The sequence below is a fragment of the Chiloscyllium plagiosum genome, unplaced genomic scaffold (assembly GCF_037043375.1).
Source record: "Chiloscyllium plagiosum isolate Xiang-an unplaced genomic scaffold, Cpla_swu_hap1 HiC_scaffold_21, whole genome shotgun sequence".
Lineage (NCBI taxonomy): Eukaryota > Metazoa > Chordata > Chondrichthyes > Orectolobiformes > Hemiscylliidae > Chiloscyllium > Chiloscyllium plagiosum.
Genome location: NW_028270159.1, coordinates 72,665,548 through 72,682,142, shown reverse-complemented (window position 1 = coordinate 72,682,142; position 16,595 = coordinate 72,665,548). Strand labels below are relative to the sequence as shown.

At 46.2% G+C, this 16,595-nt stretch overlaps 7 non-coding genes across 7 annotated transcripts; all 7 read right to left on the bottom strand.

Moving 5' to 3' along the window:
* Nucleotides 1-1,359: 1,359 nt before the first annotated feature.
* trnal-uag (transfer RNA leucine (anticodon UAG)) lies at nucleotides 1,360-1,441 on the bottom strand. The gene has a single exon. It is a non-coding gene; the product is annotated as a tRNA-Leu (tRNA).
* Nucleotides 1,442-4,275: 2,834 nt separating this feature from the next.
* Nucleotides 4,276-4,357, bottom strand: trnal-uag (transfer RNA leucine (anticodon UAG)). The gene has a single exon. It is a non-coding gene; the product is annotated as a tRNA-Leu (tRNA).
* A 2,834-nt stretch (nucleotides 4,358-7,191) lies between these two features.
* On the bottom strand, nucleotides 7,192-7,273 carry trnal-uag (transfer RNA leucine (anticodon UAG)). Its single transcript has one exon. It is a non-coding gene; the product is annotated as a tRNA-Leu (tRNA).
* Nucleotides 7,274-8,908: 1,635 nt separating this feature from the next.
* On the bottom strand, nucleotides 8,909-8,981 carry trnav-uac (transfer RNA valine (anticodon UAC)). The gene has a single exon. It is a non-coding gene; the product is annotated as a tRNA-Val (tRNA).
* A 1,126-nt stretch (nucleotides 8,982-10,107) lies between these two features.
* Nucleotides 10,108-10,189, bottom strand: trnal-uag (transfer RNA leucine (anticodon UAG)). The gene has a single exon. It is a non-coding gene; the product is annotated as a tRNA-Leu (tRNA).
* Nucleotides 10,190-13,023: 2,834 nt separating this feature from the next.
* trnal-uag (transfer RNA leucine (anticodon UAG)) lies at nucleotides 13,024-13,105 on the bottom strand. Its single transcript has one exon. It is a non-coding gene; the product is annotated as a tRNA-Leu (tRNA).
* A 2,834-nt stretch (nucleotides 13,106-15,939) lies between these two features.
* Nucleotides 15,940-16,021, bottom strand: trnal-uag (transfer RNA leucine (anticodon UAG)). The gene has a single exon. It is a non-coding gene; the product is annotated as a tRNA-Leu (tRNA).
* Nucleotides 16,022-16,595: the final 574 nt, after the last annotated feature.

Sequence of the window (16,595 nt, the reverse complement as noted above, 5' to 3'; positions counted from 1 at the left end):
AAATTTACAATACTTTGCACAGTAATTAAATGGAGTTGCATTGCATTTCACTCCGAGAGCAGATTTTTTCAAGCAAATTCGAAGGCAGTTTGCAGATGGTAAAGCAATCAAGAAAGCTCCGTTCTTGTCCATGTTAAATTCTGCAGTTGAAGAACAAAGCAGTTTCTGGCCAGTTTCGAACTGGGGACCTTTCGCGCGTAAGGCGAACGTGATGACCACTACACTACAGAAACAAGCCGCAGTCGCCTCTGCGGAGCCTCAGTGGCATCCAGCACTGAACGTTGAAGCCATTTTACCTTTCACTTTTCTGTTTCCAATAGCTCGTTGTTTAATGGGACTTGTTTAATCATGGCTATGTGGTGAGCATGGACGAGATACACCGAAGTATCTGTTTCCACGCGGTGTGCGCCAATAACATTGTGTTGCTTACACCGGCTGTAAAGGATCACTTTTTAGCGGAGCTTGCCGTCGCAGTCTGTGGCAGTATCATTTAGTCTGTTCGACTGCTCACGGGACAAGTCGCATTGTGAAACACTGCAGAAACGAACGACTTCCTTACTTTTGCTCCGACTGACCATACTGCGGGAAATTTTCCCAGATTCTCAGTTGAGGATTTTTGCAGCTGGAAGTTACCTCAGAAACCCTGTTAATTCGTAATGTATTGAGCGAATCGCAAAACAGAAAGCATTTAACACGGAACACAAACAAAACTGGCAAACCAAATGCGTTTTCAGACACAGCGAGCATGAATGCTAAATGTGAGACAGGCCGGGGGCATGAGCCATAAAGTAATCTCACAACTAACAACAGGGCAATTCCAAACTGCTCTTTCAAACATACTGGAGCCTGAGTGCACCACCACTTCCCAGACAATGCTGAAAAGAGAGAAAGAAAGAACACAATAAGAATGGGCCATTAAAAAGTGAATTTCACCAATCACAGTCTCGATTACATTACCTTTCCCTTCCGATGTCTCCAGGACGGAAATAAAGGAAATGGGAGAAATTCAATAACATGTGACATCGCAATTCATTGGAACGATTTTCCCATTAGCAGAAAACAAAATAACGACGAGTCGAGCCCCCGCAGGACTTTGTTTCACAGCAGCAATGAAATAACAGCCTCCATTCGGTTCCAGTAAACGCACAACTTGTCTGGGACAGCAGAGCTGTTTGCGATTTTCCGCGCGGGAGGCGAGCACGATCATGACAGCACAGACACCGGAAAAGTCGGCACTTTTCCACACCACAGTTAATTGCCCGGGAAGCACAGACATGTTTTTTCGGTTTTAAACAGAAATGCAGCAGGAGTCGAAACAGTATTTTAACAAGCTGCGTCGTTGGAAACGATCAGCAGAAATGGCAGCGGTGGGATTCGAACCCACGCCTCTATCGAGACTGGAGTCTAAACCCAGCGCCTTAGACCGCTCGGCCACACTACCAGCCAGCCGCGCCCCTCATTTTCTTGCACTTCCAATTGTGATGCTGCGTAACAACAGATGCAAAGTCACGTGAAAAGGGTTCCATGATCCCTCTCTGACACGCACAACTGCTGGGATGTGCCCGTCTACAATATCAATTTCGCAGCAGATAATGATAGCCCATCAATCCAGATAAATAAGCTGAGTCTATCTTCTCAGACTCTTTTCAGCTACAAATGTATCTGTGAGTGCGTGAGAACATACGATCGGTTATGATTTGGTCAAATTACCATGAGCTGCTTGACATTACTGCAATTTCGATTCTTGCTTTGCTAAATGATTTCACCCTTTGATCGAAACAGGACACCTTTCACGTTTACACGGAACATGAAACACACCGGACTACAGGGAAAATGCACAAAGCTGAGCAGGCCGTGTTCCACATCATACCGCGCAGCATCGTTTCAGTCACTGTGTCTGTTTTGCAGAATTAGAGTCCCAAAGAATGTTCTCCACCCTAAAACCGGAGGTTGCATTACAATCCGAGAACGACAGATCACATTGTGAGGATGCTCTGACTTCGGAGCCGGTTCGAGATGCCACTTTCCTTGTCTTTTTGCCTTAACCGTGCAATTCGCTGCAGAGATGTTCACAGCTGGATATGAGCCACATGGATACCAACTGAGTCGACGAGAAGCGACTCAATAAATTTTGCTAAATTCCACGGTGCTTATTAGAAATGCAGTTTCTGTTCACATCAATCTAAAAGACAGTTTCTGAACATAGTAACAGAAGTCAAAAGGTAATTAGCTCACCCCACCCCCCTCTCCGGAAGAGGTGCTAACTGCTCTTGAGTGCTTTTTGTTCTCGATGTGAAGAGCTCTCACGTCTGAGTCACCTTCACACGTCTCTGTATGCTGAGTGAATCACAAAGAAGGAATTTCACCAGAGCTGCAACTGCCTCACTTCTCCACTCGCCCTCCCAGTTTACATTTTCCTGCTCGTCAGTGATTTAAAGAAAACCAAATGGATGCGATGTCATTCTGTAGCCTCGCTGTCGATTCCTCCGTTTCAGTTCCAACGTGGCTTAGATCTCGGGGCGCACCTTAATACTAGCGACGCTATGAAAGCACAGGTGCAGAGGTTCCCCTGAGAGTGTCATTTCTTTCATTGCTGTTGCTGATTGAATGAGCCACTAACGTGCGAACTGCTCCAAAACATGATTCAGGACCTCTGGTGCCAACTCTCGCACGTTGAATAACGACAGACAGCTTCCAAATGATGTCTTTCATAGACGACTTTGGGGGTACATTTGACAGACCGATTAGTTCAGGCATCCGTGGTGTGCTGTGACACCAGCGCATCAGCTTCTCCCCTGTCTTGGAAACGGGCCGCCTGCGCAAGGAATGCCAATGCGGTACTGCTTTTCGTGGAAGGACCAGAAGGCCACTACACTCTCAAACAGAATGGCATATGATCACAACCAAGTTGGAGAAAAATTTACAATACTTTGCACAGTAATTAAATGGAGTTGCATTGCATTTCACTCCGAGAGCAGATTTTTTCAAGCAAATTCGAAGGCAGTTTGCAGATGGTAAAGCAATCAAGAAAGCTCCGTTCTTGTCCATGTTAAATTCTGCAGTTGAAGAACAAAGCAGTTTCTGGCCAGTTTTGAACTGGGGACCTTTCGCGCGTAAGGCGAACGTGATGACCACTACACTACAGAAACAAGCCGCAGTCGCCTCTGCGGAGCCTCAGTGGCATCCAGCACTGAACGTTGAAGCCATTTTACCTTTCACTTTTCTGTTTCCAATAGCTCGTTGTTTAATGGGACTTGTTTAATCATGGCTATGTGGTGAGCATGGACGAGATACACCGAAGTATCTGTTTCCACGCGGTGTGCGCCAATAACATTGTGTTGCTTACACCGGCTGTAAAGGATCACTTTTTAGCGGAGCTTGCCGTCGCAGTCTGTGGCAGTATCATTTAGTCTGTTCGACTGCTCACGGGACAAGTCGCATTGTGAAACACTGCAGAAACGAACGACTTCCTTACTTTTGCTCCGACTGACCATACTGCGGGAAATTTTCCCAGATTCTCAGGTGAGGATTTTTGCAGCTGGAAGTTACCTCAGAAACCCTGTTAATTCGTAATGTATTGAGCGAATCGCAAAACAGAAAGCATTTAACACGGAACACAAACAAAACTGGCAAACCAAATGCGTTTTCAGACACAGCGAGCATGAATGCTAAATGTGAGACAGGCCGGGGGCATGAGCCATAAAGTAATCTCACAACTAACAACAGGGCAATTCCAAACTGCTCTTTCAAACATACTGGAGCCTGAGTGCACCACCACTTCCCAGACAATGCTGAAAAGAGAGAAAGAAAGAACACAATAAGAATGGGCCATTAAAAAGTGAATTTCACCAATCACAGTCTCGATTACATTACCTTTCCCTTCCGATGTCTCCAGGACGGAAATAAAGGAAATGGGAGAAATTCAATAACATGTGACATCGCAATTCATTGGAACGATTTTCCCATTAGCAGAAAACAAAATAACGACGAGTCGAGCCCCCGCAGGACTTTGTTTCACAGCAGCAATGAAATAACAGCCTCCATTCGGTTCCAGTAAACGCACAACTTGTCTGGGACAGCAGAGCTGTTTGCGATTTTCCGCGCGGGAGGCGAGCACGATCATGACAGCACAGACACCGGAAAAGTCGGCACTTTTCCACACCACAGTTAATTGCCCGGGAAGCACAGACATGTTTTTTCGGTTTTAAACAGAAATGCAGCAGGAGTCGAAACAGTATTTTAACAAGCTGCGTCGTTGGAAACGATCAGCAGAAATGGCAGCGGTGGGATTCGAACCCACGCCTCTATCGAGACTGGAGTCTAAACCCAGCGCCTTAGACCGCTCGGCCACACTACCAGCCAGCCGCGCCCCTCATTTTCTTGCACTTCCAATTGTGATGCTGCGTAACAACAGATGCAAAGTCACGTGAAAAGGGTTCCATGATCCCTCTCTGACACGCACAACTGCTGGGATGTGCCCGTCTACAATATCAATTTCGCAGCAGATAATGATAGCCCATCAATCCAGATAAATAAGCTGAGTCTATCTTCTCAGACTCTTTTCAGCTACAAATGTATCTGTGAGTGCTTGAGAACATACGATCGGTTATGATTTGGTCAAATTACCATGAGCTGCTTGACATTACTGCAATTTCGATTCTTGCTTTGATAAATGATTTCACCCTTTGATCGAAACAGGACACCTTTCACGTTTACACGGAACATGAAACACACCGGACTACAGGGAAAATGCGCAAAGCTGAGCAGGCCGTGTTCCACATCATACCGCGCAGCATCGTTTCAGTCACTGTGTCTGTTTTGCAGAATTAGAGTCCCAAAGAATGTTCTCCACCCTAAAACCGGAGGTTGCATTACAATCCGAGAACGACAGATCACATTGTGAGGATGCTCTGACTTCGGAGCCGGTTCGAGATGCCACTTTCCTTGTCTTTTTGCCTTAACCGTGCAATTCGCTGCAGAGATGTTCACAGCTGGATATGAGCCACATGGATACCAACTGAGTCGACGAGAAGCGACTCAATAAATTTTGCTAAATTCCACGGTGCTTATTAGAAATGCAGTTTCTGTTCACATCAATCTAAAAGACAGTTTCTGAACATAGTAACAGAAGTCAAAAGGTAATTAGCTCACCCCACCCCCCTCTCCGGAAGAGGTGCTAACTGCTCTTGAGTGCTTTTTGTTCTCGATGTGAAGAGCTCTCACGTCTGAGTCACCTTCACACGTCTCTGTATGCTGAGTGAATCACAAAGAAGGAATTTCACCAGAGCTGCAACTGCCTCACTTCTCCACTCGCCCTCCCAGTTTACATTTTCCTGCTCGTCAGTGATTTAAAGAAAACCAAATGGATGCGATGTCATTCTGTAGCCTCGCTGTCGATTCCTCCGTTTCAGTTCCAACGTGGCTTAGATCTCGGGGCGCACCTTAATACTAGCGACGCTATGAAAGCACAGGTGCAGAGGTTCCCCTGAGAGTGTCATTTCTTTCATTGCTGTTGCTGATTGAATGAGCCACTAACGTGCGAACTGCTCCAAAACATGATTCAGGACCTCTGGTGCCAACTCTCGCACGTTGAATAACGACAGACAGCTTCCAAATGATGTCTTTCATAGACGACTTTGGGGGTACATTTGACAGACCGATTAGTTCAGGCATCCGTGGTGTGCTGTGACACCAGCGCATCAGCTTCTCCCCTGTCTTGGAAACGGGCCGCCTGCGCAAGGAATGCCAATGCGGTACTGCTTTTCGTGGAAGGACCAGAAGGCCACTACACTCTCAAACAGAATGGCATATGATCACAACCAAGTTGGAGAAAAATTTACAATACTTTGCACAGTAATTAAATGGAGTTGCATTGCATTTCACTCCGAGAGCAGATTTTTTCAAGCAAATTCGAAGGCAGTTTGCAGATGGTAAAGCAATCAAGAAAGCTCCGTTCTTGTCCATGTTAAATTCTGCAGTTGAAGAACAAAGCAGTTTCTGGCCAGTTTCGAACTGGGGACCTTTCGCGCGTAAGGCGAACGTGATGACCACTACACTACAGAAACAAGCCGCAGTCGCCTCTGCGGAGCCTCAGTGGCATCCAGCACTGAACGTTGAAGCCATTTTACCTTTCACTTTTCTGTTTCCAATAGCTCGTTGTTTAATGGGACTTGTTTAATCATGGCTATGTGGTGAGCATGGACGAGATACACCGAAGTATCTGTTTCCACGCGGTGTGCGCCAATAACATTGTGTTGCTTACACCGGCTGTAAAGGATCACTTTTTAGCGGAGCTTGCCGTCGCAGTCTGTGGCAGTATCATTTAGTCTGTTCGACTGCTCACGGGACAAGTCGCATTGTGAAACACTGCAGAAACGAACGACTTCCTTACTTTTGCTCCGACTGACCATACTGCGGGAAATTTTCCCAGATTCTCAGTTGAGGATTTTTGCAGCTGGAAGTTACCTCAGAAACCCTGTTAATTCGTAATGTATTGAGCGAATCGCAAAACAGAAAGCATTTAACACGGAACACAAACAAAACTGGCAAACCAAATGCGTTTTCAGACACAGCGAGCATGAATGCTAAATGTGAGACAGGCCGGGGGCATGAGCCATAAAGTAATCTCACAACTAACAACAGGGCAATTCCAAACTGCTCTTTCAAACATACTGGAGCCTGAGTGCACCACCACTTCCCAGACAATGCTGAAAAGAGAGAAAGAAAGAACACAATAAGAATGGGCCATTAAAAAGTGAATTTCACCAATCACAGTCTCGATTACATTACCTTTCCCTTCCGATGTCTCCAGGACGGAAATAAAGGAAATGGGAGAAATTCAATAACATGTGACATCGCAATTCATTGGAACGATTTTCCCATTAGCAGAAAACAAAATAACGACGAGTCGAGCCCCCGCAGGACTTTGTTTCACAGCAGCAATGAAATAACAGCCTCCATTCGGTTCCAGTAAACGCACAACTTGTCTGGGACAGCAGAGCTGTTTGCGATTTTCCGCGCGGGAGGCGAGCACGATCATGACAGCACAGACACCGGAAAAGTCGGCACTTTTCCACACCACAGTTAATTGCCCGGGAAGCACAGACATGTTTTTTCGGTTTTAAACAGAAATGCAGCAGGAGTCGAAACAGTATTTTAACAAGCTGCGTCGTTGGAAACGATCAGCAGAAATGGCAGCGGTGGGATTCGAACCCACGCCTCTATCGAGACTGGAGTCTAAACCCAGCGCCTTAGACCGCTCGGCCACACTACCAGCCAGCCGCGCCCCTCATTTTCTTGCACTTCCAATTGTGATGCTGCGTAACAACAGATGCAAAGTCACGTGAAAAGGGTTCCATGATCCCTCTCTGACACGCACAACTGCTGGGATGTGCCCGTCTACAATATCAATTTCGCAGCAGATAATGATAGCCCATCAATCCAGATAAATAAGCTGAGTCTATCTTCTCAGACTCTTTTCAGCTACAAATGTATCTGTGAGTGCGTGAGAACATACGATCGGTTATGATTTGGTCAAATTACCATGAGCTGCTTGACATTACTGCAATTTCGATTCTTGCTTTGATAAATGATTTCACCCTTTGATCGAAACAGGACACCTTTCACGTTTACACGGAACATGAAACACACCGGACTACAGGGAAAATGCGCAAAGCTGAGCAGGCCGTGTTCCACATCATACCGCGCAGCATCGTTTCAGTCACTGTGTCTGTTTTGCAGAATTAGAGTCCCAAAGAATGTTCTCCACCCTAAAACCGGAGGTTGCATTACAATCCGAGAACGACAGATCACATTGTGAGGATGCTCTGACTTCGGAGCCGGTTCGAGATGCCACTTTCCTTGTCTTTTTGCCTTAACCGTGCAATTCGCTGCAGAGATGTTCACAGCTGGATATGAGCCACATGGATACCAACTGAGTCGACGAGAAGCGACTCAATAAATTTTGCTAAATTCCACGGTGCTTATTAGAAATGCAGTTTCTGTTCACATCAATCTAAAAGACAGTTTCTGAACATAGTAACAGAAGTCAAAAGGTAATTAGCTCACCCCACCCCCCTCTCCGGAAGAGGTGCTAACTGCTCTTGAGTGCTTTTTGTTCTCGATGTGAAGAGCTCTCACGTCTGAGTCACCTTCACACGTCTCTGTATGCTGAGTGAATCACAAAGAAGGAATTTCACCAGAGCTGCAACTGCCTCACTTCTCCACTCGCCCTCCCAGTTTACATTTTCCTGCTCGTCAGTGATTTAAAGAAAACCAAATGGATGCGATGTCATTCTGTAGCCTCGCTGTCGATTCCTCCGTTTCAGTTCCAACGTGGCTTAGATCTCGGGGCGCACCTTAATACTAGCGACGCTATGAAAGCACAGGTGCAGAGGTTCCCCTGAGAGTGTCATTTCTTTCATTGCTGTTGCTGATTGAATGAGCCACTAACGTGCGAACTGCTCCAAAACATGATTCAGGACCTCTGGTGCCAACTCTCGCACGTTGAATAACGACAGACAGCTTCCAAATGATGTCTTTCATAGACGACTTTGGGGGTACATTTGACAGACCGATTAGTTCAGGCATCCGTGGTGTGCTGTGACACCAGCGCATCAGCTTCTCCCCTGTCTTGGAAACGGGCCGCCTGCGCAAGGAATGCCAATGCGGTACTGCTTTTCGTGGAAGGACCAGAAGGCCACTACACTCTCAAACAGAATGGCATATGATCACAACCAAGTTGGAGAAAAATTTACAATACTTTGCACAGTAATTAAATGGAGTTGCATTGCATTTCACTCCGAGAGCAGATTTTTTCAAGCAAATTCGAAGGCAGTTTGCAGATGGTAAAGCAATCAAGAAAGCTCCGTTCTTGTCCATGTTAAATTCTGCAGTTGAAGAACAAAGCAGTTTCTGCCCAGTTTCGAACTGGGGACCTTTCGCGCGTAAGGCGAACGTGATGACCACTACACTACAGAAACAAGCCGCAGTCGCCTCTGCGAAGCCTCAGTGGCATCCAGCACTGAACGTTGAAGCCATTTTACCTTTCACTTTTCTGTTTCCAATAGCTCGTTGTTTAATGGGACTTGTTTAATCATGGCTATGTGGTGAGCATGGACGAGATACACCGAAGTATCTGTTTCCACGCGGTGTGCGCCAATAACATTGTGTTGCTTACACCGGCTGTAAAGGATCACTTTTTAGCGGAGCTTGCCGTCGCAGTCTGTGGCAGTATCATTTAGTCTGTTCGACTGCTCACGGGACAAGTCGCATTGTGAAACACTGCAGAAACGAACGACTTCCTTACTTTTGCTCCGACTGACCATACTGCGGGAAATTTTCCCAGATTCTCAGTTGAGGATTTTTGCAGCTGGAAGTTACCTCAGAAACCCTGTTAATTCGTAATGTATTGAGCGAATCGCAAAACAGAAAGCATTTAACACGGAACACAAACAAAACTGGCAAACCAAATGCGTTTTCAGACACAGCGAGCATGAATGCTAAATGTGAGACAGGCCGGGGGCATGAGCCATAAAGTAATCTCACAACTAACAACAGGGCAATTCCAAACTGCTCTTTCAAACATACTGGAGCCTGAGTGCACCACCACTTCCCAGACAATGCTGAAAAGAGAGAAAGAAAGAACACAATAAGAATGGGCCATTAAAAAGTGAATTTCACCAATCACAGTCTCGATTACATTACCTTTCCCTTCCGATGTCTCCAGGACGGAAATAAAGGAAATGGGAGAAATTCAATAACATGTGACATCGCAATTCATTGGAACGATTTTCCCATTAGCAGAAAACAAAATAACGACGAGTCGAGCCCCCGCAGGACTTTGTTTCACAGCAGCAATGAAATAACAGCCTCCATTCGGTTCCAGTAAACGCACAACTTGTCTGGGACAGCAGAGCTGTTTGCGATTTTCCGCGCGGGAGGCGAGCACGATCATGACAGCACAGACACCGGAAAAGTCGGCACTTTTCCACACCACAGTTAATTGCCCGGGAAGCACAGACATGTTTTTTCGGTTTTAAACAGAAATGCAGCAGGAGTCGAAACAGTATTTTAACAAGCTGCGTCGTTGGAAACGATCAGCAGAAATGGCAGCGGTGGGATTCGAACCCACGCCTCTATCGAGACTGGAGTCTAAACCCAGCGCCTTAGACCGCTCAGCCACACTACCAGTCAGCCGCGCCCCTCATTTTCTTGCACTTCCAATTGTGATGCTGCGTAACAACAGATGCAAAGTCACGTGAAAAGGGTTCCATGATCCCTCTCTGACACGCACAACTGCTGGGATGTGCCCGTCTACAATATCAATTTCGCAGCAGATAATGATAGCCCATCAATCCAGATAAATAAGCTGAGTCTATCTTCTCAGACTCTTTTCAGCTACAAATGTATCTGTGAGTGCGTGAGAACATACGATCGGTTATGATTTGGTCAAATTACCATGAGCTGCTTGACATTACTGCAATTTCGATTCTTGCTTTGCTAAATGATTTCACCCTTTGATCGAAACAGGACACCTTTCACGTTTACACGGAACATGAAACACACCGGACTACAGGGAAAATGCACAAAGCTGAGCAGGCCGTGTTCCACATCATACCGCGCAGCATCGTTTCAGTCACTGTGTCTGTTTTGCAGAATTAGAGTCCCAAAGAATGTTCTCCACCCTAAAACCGGAGGTTGCATTACAATCCGAGAACGACAGATCACATTGTGAGGATGCTCTGACTTCGGAGCCGGTTCGAGATGCCACTTTCCTTGTCTTTTTGCCTTAACCGTGCAATTCGCTGCAGAGATGTTCACAGCTGGATATGAGCCACATGGATACCAACTGAGTCGACGAGAAGCGACTCAATAAATTTTGCTAAATTCCACGGTGCTTATTAGAAATGCAGTTTCTGTTCACATCAATCTAAAAGACAGTTTCTGAACATAGTAACAGAAGTCAAAAGGTAATTAGCTCACCCCACCCCCCTCTCCGGAAGAGGTGCTAACTGCTCTTGAGTGCTTTTTGTTCTCGATGTGAAGAGCTCTCACGTCTGAGTCACCTTCACACGTCTCTGTATGCTGAGTGAATCACAAAGAAGGAATTTCACCAGAGCTGCAACTGCCTCACTTCTCCACTCGCCCTCCCAGTTTACATTTTCCTGCTCGTCAGTGATTTAAAGAAAACCAAATGGATGCGATGTCATTCTGTAGCCTCGCTGTCGATTCCTCCGTTTCAGTTCCAACGTGGCTTAGATCTCGGGGCGCACCTTAATACTAGCGACGCTATGAAAGCACAGGTGCAGAGGTTCCCCTGAGAGTGTCATTTCTTTCATTGCTGTTGCTGATTGAATGAGCCACTAACGTGCGAACTGCTCCAAAACATGATTCAGGACCTCTGGTGCCAACTCTCGCACGTTGAATAACGACAGACAGCTTCCAAATGATGTCTTTCATAGACGACTTTGGGGGTACATTTGACAGACCGATTAGTTCAGGCATCCGTGGTGTGCTGTGACACCAGCGCATCAGCTTCTCCCCTGTCTTGGAAACGGGCCGCCTGCGCAAGGAATGCCAATGCGGTACTGCTTTTCGTGGAAGGACCAGAAGGCCACTACACTCTCAAACAGAATGGCATATGATCACAACCAAGTTGGAGAAAAATTTACAATACTTTGCACAGTAATTAAATGGAGTTGCATTGCATTTCACTCCGAGAGCAGATTTTTTCAAGCAAATTCGAAGGCAGTTTGCAGATGGTAAAGCAATCAAGAAAGCTCCGTTCTTGTCCATGTTAAATTCTGCAGTTGAAGAACAAAGCAGTTTCTGGCTAGTTTCGAACTGGGGACCTTTCGCGCGTAAGGCGAACGTGATGACCACTACACTACAGAAACAAGCCGCAGTCCCCTCTGCGGAGCCTCAGTGGCATCCAGCACTGAACGTTGAAGCCATTTTACCTTTCACTTTTCTGTTTCCAATAGCTCGTTGTTTAATGGGACTTGTTTAATCATGGCTATGTGGTGAGCATGGACGAGATACACCGAAGTATCTGTTTCCACGCGGTGTGCGCCAATAACATTGTGTTGCTTACACCGGCTGTAAAGGATCACTTTTTAGCGGAGCTTGCCGTCGCAGTCTGTGGCAGTATCATTTAGTCTGTTCGACTGCTCACGGGACAAGTCGCATTGTGAAACACTGCAGAAACGAACGACTTCCTTACTTTTGCTCCGACTGACCATACTGCGGGAAATTTTCCCAGATTCTCAGTTGAGGATTTTTGCAGCTGGAAGTTACCTCAGAAACCCTGTTAATCCGTAATGTATTGAGCGAATCGCAAAACAGAAAGCATTTAACACGGAACACAAACAAAACTGGCAAACCAAATGCGTTTTCAGACACAGCGAGCATGAATGCTAAATGTGAGACAGGCCGGGGGCATGAGCCATAAAGTAATCTCACAACTAACAACAGGGCAATTCCAAACTGCTCTTTCAAACATACTGGAGCCTGAGTGCACCACCACTTCCCAGACAATGCTGAAAAGAGAGAAAGAAAGAACACAATAAGAATGGGCCATTAAAAAGTGAATTTCACCAATCACAGTCTCGATTACATTACCTTTCCCTTCCGATGTCTCCAGGACGGAAATAAAGGAAATGGGAGAAATTCAATAACATGTGACATCGCAATTCATTGGAACGATTTTCCCATTAGCAGAAAACAAAATAACGACGAGTCGAGCCCCCGCAGGACTTTGTTTCACAGCAGCAATGAAATAACAGCCTCCATTCGGTTCCAGTAAACGCACAACTTGTCTGGGACAGCAGAGCTGTTTGCGATTTTCCGCGCGGGAGGCGAGCACGATCATGACAGCACAGACACCGGAAAAGTCGGCACTTTTCCACACCACAGTTAATTGCCCGGGAAGCACAGACATGTTTTTTCGGTTTTAAACAGAAATGCAGCAGGAGTCGAAACAGTATTTTAACAAGCTGCGTCGTTGGAAACGATCAGCAGAAATGGCAGCGGTGGGATTCGAACCCACGCCTCTATCGAGACTGGAGTCTAAACCCAGCGCCTTAGACCGCTCGGCCACACTACCAGCCAGCCGCGCCCCTCATTTTCTTGCACTTCCAATTGTGATGCTGCGTAACAACAGATGCAAAGTCACGTGAAAAGGGTTCCATGATCCCTCTCTGACACGCACAACTGCTGGGATGTGCCCGTCTACAATATCAATTTCGCAGCAGATAATGATAGCCCATCAATCCAGATAAATAAGCTGAGTCTATCTTCTCAGACTCTTTTCAGCTACAAATGTATCTGTGAGTGCGTGAGAACATACGATCGGTTATGATTTGGTCAAATTACCATGAGCTGCTTGACATTACTGCAATTTCGATTCTTGCTTTGCTAAATGATTTCACCCTTTGATCGAAACAGGACACCTTTCACGTTTACACGGAACATGAAACACACCGGACTACAGGGAAAATGCACAAAGCTGAGCAGGCCGTGTTCCACATCATACCGCGCAGCATCGTTTCAGTCACTGTGTCTGTTTTGCAGAATTAGAGTCCCAAAGAATGTTCTCCACCCTAAAACCGGAGGTTGCATTACAATCCGAGAACGACAGATCACATTGTGAGGATGCTCTGACTTCGGAGCCGGTTCGAGATGCCACTTTCCTTGTCTTTTTGCCTTAACCGTGCAATTCGCTGCAGAGATGTTCACAGCTGGATATGAGCCACATGGATACCAACTGAGTCGACGAGAAGCGACTCAATAAATTTTGCTAAATTCCACGGTGCTTATTAGAAATGCAGTTTCTGTTCACATCAATCTAAAAGACAGTTTCTGAACATAGTAACAGAAGTCAAAAGGTAATTAGCTCACCCCACCCCCCTCTCCGGAAGAGGTGCTAACTGCTCTTGAGTGCTTTTTGTTCTCGATGTGAAGAGCTCTCACGTCTGAGTCACCTTCACACGTCTCTGTATGCTGAGTGAATCACAAAGAAGGAATTTCACCAGAGCTGCAACTGCCTCACTTCTCCACTCGCCCTCCCAGTTTACATTTTCCTGCTCGTCAGTGATTTAAAGAAAACCAAATGGATGCGATGTCATTCTGTAGCCTCGCTGTCGATTCCTCCGTTTCAGTTCCAACGTGGCTTAGATCTCGGGGCGCACCTTAATACTAGCGACGCTATGAAAGCACAGGTGCAGAGGTTCCCCTGAGAGTGTCATTTCTTTCATTGCTGTTGCTGATTGAATGAGCCACTAACGTGCGAACTGCTCCAAAACATGATTCAGGACCTCTGGTGCCAACTCTCGCACGTTGAATAACGACAGACAGCTTCCAAATGATGTCTTTCATAGACGACTTTGGGGGTACATTTGACAGACCGATTAGTTCAGGCATCCGTGGTGTGCTGTGACACCAGCGCATCAGCTTCTCCCCTGTCTTGGAAACGGGCCGCCTGCGCAAGGAATGCCAATGCGGTACTGCTTTTCGTGGAAGGACCAGAAGGCCACTACACTCTCAAACAGAATGGCATATGATCACAACCAAGTTGGAGAAAAATTTACAATACTTTGCACAGTAATTAAATGGAGTTGCATTGCATTTCACTCCGAGAGCAGATTTTTTCAAGCAAATTCGAAGGCAGTTTGCAGATGGTAAAGCAATCAAGAAAGCTCCGTTCTTGTCCATGTTAAATTCTGCAGTTGAAGAACAAAGCAGTTTCTGGCTAGTTTCGAACTGGGGACCTTTCGCGCGTAAGGCGAACGTGATGACCACTACACTACAGAAACAAGCCGCAGTCCCCTCTGCGGAGCCTCAGTGGCATCCAGCACTGAACGTTGAAGCCATTTTACCTTTCACTTTTCTGTTTCCAATAGCTCGTTGTTTAATGGGACTTGTTTAATCATGGCTATGTGGTGAGCATGGACGAGATACACCGAAGTATCTGTTTCCACGCGGTGTGCGCCAATAACATTGTGTTGCTTACACCGGCTGTAAAGGATCACTTTTTAGCGGAGCTTGCCGTCGCAGTCTGTGGCAGTATCATTTAGTCTGTTCGACTGCTCACGGGACAAGTCGCATTGTGAAACACTGCAGAAACGAACGACTTCCTTACTTTTGCTCCGACTGACCATACTGCGGGAAATTTTCCCAGATTCTCAGTTGAGGATTTTTGCAGCTGGAAGTTACCTCAGAAACCCTGTTAATTCGTAATGTATTGAGCGAATCGCAAAACAGAAAGCATTTAACACGGAACACAAACAAAACTGGCAAACCAAATGCGTTTTCAGACACAGCGAGCATGAATGCTAAATGTGAGACAGGCCGGGGGCATGAGCCATAAAGTAATCTCACAACTAACAACAGGGCAATTCCAAACTGCTCTTTCAAACATACTGGAGCCTGAGTGCACCACCACTTCCCAGACAATGCTGAAAAGAGAGAAAGAAAGAACACAATAAGAATGGGCCATTAAAAAGTGAATTTCACCAATCACAGTCTCGATTACATTACCTTTCCCTTCCGATGTCTCCAGGACGGAAATAAAGGAAATGGGAGAAATTCAATAACATGTGACATCGCAATTCATTGGAACGATTTTCCCATTAGCAGAAAACAAAATAACGACGAGTCGAGCCCCCGCAGGACTTTGTTTCACAGCAGCAATGAAATAACAGCCTCCATTCGGTTCCAGTAAACGCACAACTTGTCTGGGACAGCAGAGCTGTTTGCGATTTTCCGCGCGGGAGGCGAGCACGATCATGACAGCACAGACACCGGAAAAGTCGGCACTTTTCCACACCACAGTTAATTGCCCGGGAAGCACAGACATGTTTTTTCGGTTTTAAACAGAAATGCAGCAGGAGTCGAAACAGTATTTTAACAAGCTGCGTCGTTGGAAACGATCAGCAGAAATGGCAGCGGTGGGATTCGAACCCACGCCTCTATCGAGACTGGAGTCTAAACCCAGCGCCTTAGACCGCTCGGCCACACTACCAGCCAGCCGCGCCCCTCATTTTCTTGCACTTCCAATTGTGATGCTGCGTAACAACAGATGCAAAGTCACGTGAAAAGGGTTCCATGATCCCTCTCTGACACGCACAACTGCTGGGATGTGCCCGTCTACAATATCAATTTCGCAGCAGATAATGATAGCCCATCAATCCAGATAAATAAGCTGAGTCTATCTTCTCAGACTCTTTTCAGCTACAAATGTATCTGTGAGTGCGTGAGAACATACGATCGGTTATGATTTGGTCAAATTACCATGAGCTGCTTGACATTACTGCAATTTCGATTCTTGCTTTGCTAAATGATTTCACCCTTTGATCGAAACAGGACACCTTTCACGTTTACACGGAACATGAAACACACCGGACTACAGGGAAAATGCACAAAGCTGAGCAGGCCGTGTTCCACATCATACCGCGCAGCATCGTTTCAGTCACTGTGTCTGTTTTGCAGAATTAGAGTCCCAAAGAATGTTCTCCACCCTAAAACCGGAGGTTGCATTACAATCCGAGAACGACAGATCACATTGTGAGGATGCTCTGACTTCGGAGCCGGTTCGA